Here is a 10,782-nt window from a genome sequence, read left to right as displayed (position 1 = left end):
CACTTCCTTCCCCTTCTGCCAACTGCTGCAGGACATCCCTTCCTTACCCCATCAGGGAGCCGCAGCGTGCAGAGGTGCCGAGGGAAAAGTAGCACTCGTGAGCGTGTTTGGTTATTGGCTTTGCAGGGGGTCAGGAGCAGAATTCGCGAAGAAGCAGCTGCCTGTCTTGATGTGAACGAGCAGATATCATGGGTAGGAGATGTGGACTGAGTAATTGTAAAATGTTCTCTACAGGCGGCCAGAAGTCCTTCAAAGGGACTGTGTTATCTTCAGTCAGACATTAATGTGCTGGTGGCTCTACAAGTATGTTCATCTTTAAAAAAAGGAAGTCTTGGATTATACAAAGTAAATTAGTACCAGTGAAAGTGAGAGTTTTAAAACAAGTCTCACAGGCCTTTTGTACTCAGGGCAAGATTATCTCCTCTTCCTTACTCCTCCTTTTTTTCCAGCTGTTATATCACTTTTCCTTCCCTTTTCCCCTCTGCACTACAATTGCAGGTTTGCCTCATAAGTATTTCCAAGGCTGCTGCAAGTGTACATTCCATTGTAACCTTCACTTTACTCTCAGTGCACCATTGCTTTGTTTGCTCATATCCCAAGTTGCCACAATATAAAAACCAATTAAAAGTTCCTGCTAATAAATACTTTCTTTTTCTAACTCATCATCAAGTACTTTTTTCTTCTACCTCCTCATCAAGTGTTCTCCAAGTTAGTCTAGTCCAAGTCTCAAGACACCAGTACTGAGCTTTGCCCTACTGATGAGATTAGGAAATACTTTCCTAGTAACTATTAGAAATAGCAACAAATTTACTTGCAGAGATGTGGAATTTCCTTCTCTCCAGTCATGCTCAGCACTCCCATTTTAACAAACTACAAGATGTAGTTTATCATGGCAAAATTCTCACAAACTGAAAGGCTGTTTTTAGATCCTGTAAAGAGATTTCCAGAACTCTGCATATAAATTTTGCCTCTCTGTTTATAGCTGGAAGGACAAGTGTACCAGCGTGGGAAAAATGGTTCTGTAGCTTTTAAGAACAAGATTTCAAAATTAGAATGAAGTCTCTCTAGTCCCTTCATAAAAGTTACATGTAAAAAAAAAAAAAAAAAAGAATGATGAGTCATTATGGTATACTTTTCTATTTTTTCAGGAGAAATACATCACTCAGTTATACTTTATATTCTAAGCCTGCATAGAGAAAATAATCATGTCTACCTACATGTTAGACATGCACTCAGTCCTGCTCTTGAATTCCCATCAGAGCTGACATTGGCATCAGAGCACCTGGGACTGGGCTTGAGCGGATTATTTTGGGTGAAGGGGGTTTTTTTTGTTAGTGTAAATGAGCTTTGTCAAATACAAGAACAAAGTCACAAGTCTCTCTTGTTTATTGAGATAAAATTTTTGGTTCAGGTCAGCGATAATAGTTAAATAATCTTGCACAACCTTGTTTCATTTTTGTGGTTTCCTTTTTTTCTCACTGCAAGCAATTATATAATTTCAGAAAAGGCATTTTCAAGTTTGTAAGTATCACAACCACCACATTTTAATTGTGTTCTCTTTATCCTGAATGAGATGATCTGCTTAACTTACATTATTTTCCATTAACAGCTTGACTAAAAAATACAGCAACAAGGAAAAATAAAGACCTGAAAGCTGCCGAGTGAAAAGGTGTTTAAAAGAAAACTTTGTCCCCTCTCCAAATAGCAGCAGAATTTTTCCCCTTATTAATCTCTTATCTTCTTGCCCTATGCTCCCCATTTTGCTCCCCATGCTCAGAATCCAGTTTGTTTCCTAGAAACATTTAAAAAGCAAGGCATAAAAAGGTTTGAATTTAAAAATGTAAACCATCCATTTGAAATAAAAGTTATTTTTAAGCATCTCTAACAAATGTTTAGGAATATGTATTTTTATATTCTGTTATATTATTCTGTAAGCTCTGGATGCCCTGGATTTAGCTGTTTTATTGTGGGGGGGAGAGGGTGAGGGTGTTTTTCCCTGGTTTCTTCCCTAAAATCTGCTGCAGGAAACTGTATTCCACCATCAGTCTGCAGAAACCAGATTTCCACTTTTCACATGCACACACCCACCAGCACTGTTTTATCTCCACTCTCTGTTCTTGCCACTGCAGAATTCCTGGTAGTAGTTTCAGGTGCCAAGCACACCTGACTGAAAGAACAAAATGTCATGGGTTTTCTCCTGACAAACCCAGCTTCTGGTGTCCTCACAGCCTTCCTTTCTTTTGGATTGAACTGACTCACATACCTGCTTTTCTTAGCACTGCAATGTGCAGGGAAAACCTCAGGATTCAAAGAGATGGCAACTTCAAAGCCAGCACAAACAGTGTAGTAGTTCTGTACAGAAATCATTTGGACAAGTTAGAAAGCTGCAGGTTACTGAGAAGAGAAGTCACCTCTGTTCTTTTTGCTGCAATGCTGTAAAGAAAGTAGTGCCATCCACATTTACCTGAGCCAGTACCATGCACAGGAAAAGGAAGGCAGGAGAAGAAAGGAGAGGAAGGAAAAAGAAAACAAGATTCATGCTCTCAAAGACATTTCTTACCCCTCTGAACTTCCTTCCTTCAGCTTTTAGCTTTTACATGTACTTGGCATGAAGTACTACAGAAGATTGTATCTGCTGGGTTTTCATTTTAGGGTGAGGAGGTACATCTGTGTAAGGAGTAGAAAGTTCTGCAGGCAGGTTATGCCACCATGTGCACTGATGGCATACAAGGACAATTTGAAAAATCACATTTTGTTTCAATTAACCCCAGAGAATTCTGAGCTGAATGAGAGACATTGACTTTCTCAGTTTCACAGGATCACAGAACAGCAGAGCTGAGATTGCAAGGGATTTCTAGATAAATTCTAGTGCAAGCCCCAGCTCAAAAGTGGGGTCAAATGGAGCAAATTGTTCTGAGTTGTGTTCAGCCAAGCTTTTATTATCTCCAATAATGGTGATTCCACAGCCTCTCTGGCCAACTTGTTCCCATGTTTGACTGAAAGAAACTCTTATGTTCAATGAAAACTGTCTGTATTGCCAGTTTGTGCCTGTAGCCTAATGTCCTTTCACTGGGCACCACTAGAACAGTGAATTTTTTCTTTTTAATTTTAAATTTTATTTATAATTTTATTTTGCATTTCCTGGAGTGCTTAAAGCATTTGTTAAATGCAGAATACCTGCAGAGAAATCAGCAGTGTTGCTCATAGCACAAGAACATATAGGGTGCTTGGGGCATTGCAGCACCCTGGTTTGGGAGAACTCTTTCAACCCATCTCTCAGATATGCTCAGTGTAAGTTATCTCCCTACATATATATATATATATATATAATGCACCATATATGTGATCAGTATCAATGGTCAGTATTCAACATCATTAGCCCCTTTTATCAATATTATGCTTTTATTCTTGTGCTTTTTTTTTCTGTGGAGAACTCATTGTTTGCAGCTTCCAGAACTACAGCTGCCACTGCTGTACAGTCCAACTTTGTGTGTAGTATCTGGTTGTGTGATGTTTGTATGAAGAGCTGTTTCTTGTTTCATACTACAGAACTAATTGTCCTAACCCTTATCTCAGCTGCACCTAGCCCAAACTAGGTAGCTCTTCTTTTGAAAATGATTACTTGGCAAATACAGAAGTCTGCTGTATTTTAAGAAAAGGAAGGTCACACAAGCCAAGTTAATCTTTCACAAAGTACAAGTGAGTTAACAAAATGATCAATGCTTGTTTTCTAAATATTGGAGTAATTTTTTGTGGTTTTTTTTTACTGTTATTCCTACGGTCCTCATTTTATACCAAAACAAAGGGAACACATTTAAAGTGTAAAACTTGTGAAATAAGTGAGGTTTGCACAGCCAGCATCTACAGCCTTCTCTCTTGCCTCCAGCCAGGTTAACACACCCTTTTCCTGATTTGTTTCACCCAGCCTTTCAAATTCACTGATTTGGAAAATTCTGATATCCTATTTTTCCTTCTCACACAAGCTATTTGCCTAATGTTTAAGAAAAAAAGGAAGATCAGCCCTCCCATTGTAAGCCAACACTGATCACTAAACTGATAATTTTTACATATCTAGTTAAATACGTGGCATGGATAGCTTTTAAGATATTTCTTGCTCTTGTGTAAAGACCAGATAGAAAGTCACTCACTGGAGGAAAAGCAAATGAGTAGTTGGTAATAAAAGGCACTCTTGTTAACACTTGTTAATGACTTATCTAGGACTAATGAATAAGTCCTGCCAATTCAAGATAGCAGGTTTTCCTTGTTATCTTCATCTAGAATGGCCTATTAATCAATGAAAGCAGGAGAAGTCTTGAAGGAAAAAAAATTAAAAAAAAAGAACAAAACCTAACTGAGGAGGAAATTTAAACTGGAGTTTACAATGCCATTAAAATAATTCACTAGGTAAAGTGCTAATCAGCTGTGCCATCTTTCCAGAGTCCTTGTGCTAGCTCTTTGCAGCTCTGCAGGAAATGTGGTTTTAACTTTACCTTTATAGTCCTTCATAATGTATCCTCCTTCATAATTTAGCTTCCTCATCTCCAGCTGATCTGATATTACTGTCACCATGCCTGGCTTTATGGCCCACTAGATTCTGCTACAAATGTCATTGTCCTCTCTCCTCGTATTTCCAATTAAACATGAGGGAAATCCCTGATCCCAGTTTGTGTATGGACTCCTACCAAACCCATGTAAAGCTTCATTATGAGCATAAGGTTCTGCTTGCTAACCATGACTAGAAACAAGCAGTGAACTCTGTGTTCACCTCTTTTCTCTGTTTCGCTTTCTGGTACTTTTAATAATTATTGTTTTCTTTGCTGTATCACATTCTACTACAGATTCCCCTCTTAGTAGCAAACCAAGCAGCTAACAAAGCTACACCAATTAATTTACTGAGATTTATAGTGCTCTTCTACATTTCTGCTTGTGTTTTTGAGGCTGAGCACAGTGAGGAAGGATTTTCTCTCATCAGTCATCTTGCAGAGTGATGGAGAGAGGGTTTGGAATGCCACCTTTCCAAACTAATTTCGAAGTTATGGTTATTAATCACCCCAGTTTCATTAAATAGGTTTTTGTTCTAAGGACAAGATCATAAAATTAAGTTTTTCTTGCCATATGAAAGGATACATGAATCAGTGGGACTAATCCTCACTCCAGAAACGTTTAGTCCTTTAATTATGAATGAAAAATACAAATAATTTTTATTGAGTTTTAAACCTGATGATAATAAATGAAGTTTTTGTCCTCCATTTCTGATTTCATGGCTGAGGGTATGAAGCTACCCTTCCAAAAATCCTCAGTCTTCACGAAGAAGTCATATTACACCAACACAGGGTCATATTACAGAAGTCATATTACACCAACATGGGTGGACATATGAATAGTCTGTCTCACAAATTGTAGACAACACAAAGAGCAGAAATTTCTGGGGAATGAATACCTGTTAGTTAAGCCAGCATGGAAGGATTTCACACCTTCCAGCACAGACAATGTATATGAATGCGTGTCCTACCTGCTCACACTGCTCCCTGGAGCCAGAGAGCAAATCTGCAGCTCCTGTGGATGCTGATTGTCCTGCAAATAGCTGAGCTTCCTATCTCTTCTCCTGCATATGCGTCCCCCTGGGATACAGACCTGGCGCTGCAAAGTGTCAGCCCTCGGCTTCTACTGAAGTCCTCAGACAGATCTCAGTAGCACTAAGGAAGATGTAGCCCTAGAGTTAATAGTACATTTTAAACGGAAAATAGATTGAAATTAACAAGGCTAAATAAAAATAAATAAGGTATAACATGCTACAAGGAAAGCCCAAGAGTAGCTTTTTTTTGTTTTGTTTTGTTTTTTGTTTTGTTAAACCAACTTAGCTAGGTTTCCATGAGGAAATAGATATTGTGGCTCAACTGACAGTTTGCTAAACTATGAGTAAAATCTTATATTCTTTAGGTATGGGCAAAGCTGATCAATGGGTTTTCTGCTGTGCTTCTACTAGAACGATTTGGTAACTCACCGGAAGAAAGATTGTAATTTTACTTTGAGAATTTATAGTCAAACCCTAGTCCATCTTGGAGGGTCTATATATGTTGCTACAATATAAATGCGAACTAAAAATATTTCTTAAAAATAAAAATGGACTGTGTGTGACATAATCTTGGGAATTCAGTGCAGTTTGTTATCAAAGTTGTTCTCCAACTGTTCCCTGCAGAGGCAATTCTTCCTACACATCCACCCTACATAACACACACAGCGAGACATTTTCAAGTGGCTTTTTTCTTCCTCTACTCAAAGTTTAGTCTCCGACTTCAAGAGGCTGAACAAGTACCCCTCTTAACCCCGTGTCACGCCTATTGTCAGAAGTGAGCTCAGCAGCACTGAGATGAAAGGTTTTCAGTGCATCAGGTTGAAACCTGAGTATCGGGAATTACGTTTGGGAAAGCAGATCTGCGAGGGGGAGCTGCAGTCCTGCGAGCACCGCCAGACAGAGCAGCGAGTCCAGTGGGGTGAGCTTTCACAGAAGATCGGCATCGATGGTTTCAGGGGAAGAGGAGAGGTTTTCTTCAAGGAACCACGTTCTCTCATAATTCTGACAGCTTGTCCCCGGTGAACCCCTTAGGTTCTCACACTTGGATAGGAGATTACAGACTTTGTTGTTACTTTTTGTGGTTTAAATTTTTGCTGTAGAATAGAAGCCTGGTTCCCACACTCCACTCAGGAGTTTGTGCAGGATGCAAAGCTTCCTGACATGCCCGGGATTGCAGCGATGGTGGCATAAGCTATCCACGGGGGAAGTAATTATGGTGTGTAACAACAAATACCTCTTGTGAGAGAAAGCAATTGCAAATCCTTTGGACAACATAAACCACTCTGTGGAATAAATTACTTTGTAGAAAGATTATGATTCTTTAGAAAAGCAAAAAAAAAAAAAAATGTATCACGAGAATAAATATTTATCTAGGAGAGGAAATTCTTTCTATGTGAATTCTGCAGGAGCGGTCTGTATATGTTATGTACCGGATCGCAGTGGTATCGTTAGTTGCCGCAGCCCCGCATTTGTTAACCTCCAGACGAAACATTTTTAACTTCCTTAAGGACCTATTTCTAAAGGAAGCGAGAACACTCGAGCGCTACCAAACCAAGTCCGTCCCTCTTGCTTAGTGAGCCCTTCCTCAGGCACCCTTCCGGTGACATCCGTTGCCTCGGAGGGGCGGTGGGGCTTGGGGAAGAACGAAAGCGTGAACGAAGGAGGCAGAGCGGGGCGGGCACGGAGCGAGGCGGGCACGGAGCGGAGTGGAGCGGGGCGGGCGCGGTGCGGGGCGGGGCGGGTGCGGTGCGGCACGGGCGCGGAGCAGAGCGGGGCGGGCGCGGAGCGGGGCGGGACGGGCGCGGAGCAGAGCAGGGCGGGCACGGTGCGGGGCGGTGCGGGACGGGCGCGGAGCAGAGCGGCGCGGGGCGGTGCGTGGCGGAGCGGAGCGGGGCGGGACGGGCGCGGTGCAGTGCGGTGCGGTGCGGGCGCGGAGCAGAGCGGGGCGGGCGCGGAGCAGAGCGGGGCGGACGCGGTGCGGGACGGGGCGGGCGCGGAGCAGAGCGGGGCGGGCGCGGAGCGGTGCGGGACGGGCGCGGAGCGGTGCGGGACGGGCGCGGTGCGGAGCGGGGCGGGACGGGCGTGGGGCGGGGCGGGACGGGCGCGGAGCGGAGCGGGGCGGGGCGGGCGCGGAGCGGGGCGGGGCGGGCGCGGGGCGGGGCGGGCGCGGTCCGTGCCCGCACTGGCGGCGCGCCGGCGGCAGGGGGCGCGCTGCGCTCGCGGCCGGGGCTCGGGGGGCGCCGGGGGCACCGGGGCGATCCCGGCTCCGCTCCCCGCCACGGGCGGGCCGGGATCGCTGCGGGCTCCGTGCCCTGCCTGCCGCGGAACTCTCCTTGGAGCCCTTGGAACCGCAGCCGCCCCCCGCCCCAGCTCCTCCTACGGCTCCCACACCTGCTCCTCAGTACCTTGGTGCGGTCAGTTCAGCTCTAGCATAGCGTTAACCCAATGGAAAGAGAAGTCCAGGGTGACCCCAGGAAGGGTCAGCACAGGTGAGATGGGAAAACAAACGAGGTCTTGTTGGCAAGTTGTTTCTGTTGAGCTTACTTCAATGTGGGCGTGTGTTGGCATGGCTCATCTACAAACTATGCTGCCTATGAAAATTTGACTTTGTTCAATGAAGTACGTCACATTGTAAATGTTGACAGTAGTTACATCAGGTCAGAGAGTGATACCCAATTCAAAATGACAGCAAAATCTTCAAGAAAAAGGCAAATATTATATCTATGTTTTTTTTCTGGTAATGTAAGAAGGTCCAATTTATGCAGACAGAGAAGAAAGTAGGCAATGCAGTAACTGAAAGTACAAGTCTGTCATGGGACATAGAGCTTTTACTTCAGAGGAGAAACCAATTTATTTAGAGATAAAATTCCCAGGCAACTTTATTTTAGTTCCAGAACAACAATCTTAACCAAGATTAGTTGTTGGCAACCACAACAAGAAGAGTTAAGACCTGCACAGCAGGGCAGAATTAATATACCTCAAACTCCCAAGGCTGGCAGTAGTCACTAGTAGATGTATGCAGGTCTTCCTGCTGTATTTACTCTGTCACCTGTCCTTTCCATGGGCAGAAGGAAGTAACTGGGTTGCATAGCAGAAATGCATTCCTGTTGGGAAGCCAGGTGATGGTGAAACACCTTTGAGTGAGGAAGGGTGAGTCTGCCTGGATGTGTGGAGCTGTGGACCAGTATGTCTTGCTTCAGAGCTGTACATCGTAGACCATGTCCACAGTGGAGCAGAGGATTTTTGTCTTTTTTTTACACTGGGATGCTGGAGATTAGTGTGATGTGTGCTTAAAACTATGTAAATTAGATATTTTGATGGTACCTTGCACAGAGTCACCAATTGTGCTCTTCCTCCTGAGTGTGTTAGGCATTTCCCTCAGAGAGGTTTCCCAGTAGTTCCCAGAAATCCCAAACAAGTATGGGAAATTAAATGAGAAAGGGGAGGCTACAGCTGAGAGAACCCAACCTGTGAAGCACATTTGAACTGTGTAAAGTGTAGTGACTTTGTGAATCTGTGGAGTTCACAGCCATTACACTATTCATTAAAAAGGCTATTATTGCTAGGTGCCATTAACCCCCCTCCCTCCCTCTTCCATTGTGAATGATTTTACTAGGGTGCTGTAAAACTAAGGATGCCAAGTGGTCAGAACTGGGTAATACTTTTGCTAATTCTAGAAGACGATCTAAAGCTGGTGTTTCTTGTTTGTCTGGCGTCCACAATTACTCTTGAATTAGTATTATTTGTTTGGCTTTTTATAGAAATATAAAGCATGAAGTTGTGTTCTCAAAACCAGATGCCAACTCACTGGAGACAGAAAAGTTTTCTGTTCTTCTTATGTGGTCAGGTTGAGTCCACAGTAATGAGCTACATGAAGGAGATGCTGTTTGCCTACAAAGGAGATATTAAGTTTCCATGTGTAACTTACCACAATGCAATAGCACTGTCCTATTGGACAAGCCTTGGGGTGAAGTCATATTTGTTTTCTTTGTAACTGCATGGACTGCCTCACTAATTTCTTTTTTAGTCACCTTCAGCACCCATGAGCAGGAAGTGACGGAAGGGTGTCATCACATTTAGTGTCTCTGGCTTCTCCACGGGTACTGCCAACACACCAAAACATTTGAGCCAATTAAAGGTTTAGGCTGAGATACCCATGCATCTGCTCTCTGAACAATCCATTTATTCTGGAAACACGTTCTACCCTTAACTTGGATTAACAGTCCCTTATCTGGGTTGGACCCTGCATCTTCATGGGCAAGCACCAAACTTGTGCTGGAGCAATAGTGAAGAAACCATTGTACTTACAGAGAGCTGAGCTGAAACAGCAAAATGGTTAAACCCCTGCTCTGGGTAAAACTGTTTCCTTTTACACCATAATCCTTCCACTCAACCTGCTCTGCACCTTTCATCATTCAAGGGTTTACATTTTAAGTTGGAAGAGAGCATCCAAAGGAGGGCAACAAAGACAGTGCAGAGCCTTGAGGAGTAGCTGTATGAGGAGCTGCTGAGATCCCTTGGTCTGTTCAGCCTGGAGGAGACTGAGGGGAGACCCCACTGCAGTTACAACTTCTTCTTGAAGGGAAGAGGAGGGGCAGGCACTGATCTCTGCTCTGTCGTGACAGTGACAGGACCCGAGGGAAAGACCTGAATTTGTGTCAAGGGAGGTTTAGGTTGGATATTAGAAAAAGATTCTTCTCCCAGAGTGTGGTTGGGCAGGAACAAGCTCCTCAGGGAAGTGGTCAAAACACCAAGCCTGGCAGAGTTCGGATAGTGTTTGGACAATGCTCTTAAACACATCATGAGACTTGTGGATGGTCCTGTGCAGGGCCAGGAGCTGGATTCAATGGTCCTTGTTTGTCCCTTCCAACTCAGCTTCTGTCATTTAGATAGGGGAAAAAAAACCCAAAAAAAACACCTAACTAAAAAAAGCCTCCTAAAGTTTCCTAGCAGTCAAGTCAGGGTTTTGGGTTCGTGGGTTGTTTCATTGATGGTGGGTTTTAGCCCTTGGTGTCACTGTTCTACCAAGACATCTTAAATAGTTCCACTAGGCTAATATAAGAGGTGATAGTGTTGCCAGTGTTTGTAGGCAAAACTTCCTCCTGAAAAATATTTACACCTCATATTTTCAAGGCTGCTTTTTTGTCCCTTTTAAGTTCCATCTGTAGTAGGGATTTTTAAGGGTAGGATGGAATAGGGAATTCTAG

This window comes from Melospiza georgiana, chromosome 6 (assembly GCF_028018845.1).
Source record: "Melospiza georgiana isolate bMelGeo1 chromosome 6, bMelGeo1.pri, whole genome shotgun sequence".
Lineage (NCBI taxonomy): Eukaryota > Metazoa > Chordata > Aves > Passeriformes > Passerellidae > Melospiza > Melospiza georgiana.
Note: the sequence above shows the minus strand (reverse complement) of the source record.